Here is a 900-nt window from a genome sequence, read left to right as displayed (position 1 = left end):
CCGTGATGGAACATGACCAGAGACCCCCAACAATGGTGGGGGAGGAGCGGGGTGCTACAGGCTAGCTTCCCCACCGTGCAGATGCAGCCTTGGAGCTGGGTGGGTACCCAGATGTGAGCACAGGACAGACTGGCTCAAGGCACATAGCCATGGCCCTCAGCTCCCAGGACCCCTCAGTGGGGGCCTCCCCATTACGAAGCAGCTCATGTATGACCTTGAGCCAGAGAAAACAACGGCCAAGCTGTGTGGACTGAGTTTTACATGAAGACAGCAATGATCATGGCTACTGTGCATCAGACCGTCTGTGCCAGGCACCATGCCAGGGGCGGTGTTTACCAGCACCGACTCACTTAGGAGGCCAGCACTGTAGCTTTTCTCCTTGATCCAGTGAGGTATGCAGAAGTGAGGTACCGCCCAAGGTCACGCAAGGCCAGCATTGGAGCCTGAACCTGCCCCGGGAGACCTGGCTTCAGAGCTGGGTGACACCACGCTGGGCATTCCCACAGGAAATGCAGGTGGTCTCTCTGAGGGCACAGGAAGCGAGCTGTGCGGGAGGCTGGTCCCTCTACCTCTCTTCTGGAAGTCATTGTTGAAGGGGAGACCAGACTCTGGCCTCCAGAAAGACCTTACCGGCTAAGGGTGTGAGGTTGTGTGAGGAGAGCTGCCTTTCCAGGTGTCAGTAACAGGGATGTACTGCCCTCAACGCTGAAGCCAGACCAGGAAGGGTCACTTAGTCCTTGTGGTCGCCACACCGCGGCCACCTTCAGAGCCCTGGGGAGGGGCGAGGACAGACTTAGTGGAGGAAGTCTAGGAAAGAGGCTTTTTTGTTTGTTTTTGTAGAATGTGGGCGTGGGGCTTGGGGAACCGGGAAGTGGCTTCCAGAGGGATGAGCTGAAACTG

Source organism: Chrysochloris asiatica, unplaced genomic scaffold (assembly GCF_000296735.1).
Source record: "Chrysochloris asiatica unplaced genomic scaffold, ChrAsi1.0 scaffold00132, whole genome shotgun sequence".
NCBI lineage: Eukaryota > Metazoa > Chordata > Mammalia > Afrosoricida > Chrysochloridae > Chrysochloris > Chrysochloris asiatica.
Note: the sequence above shows the minus strand (reverse complement) of the source record.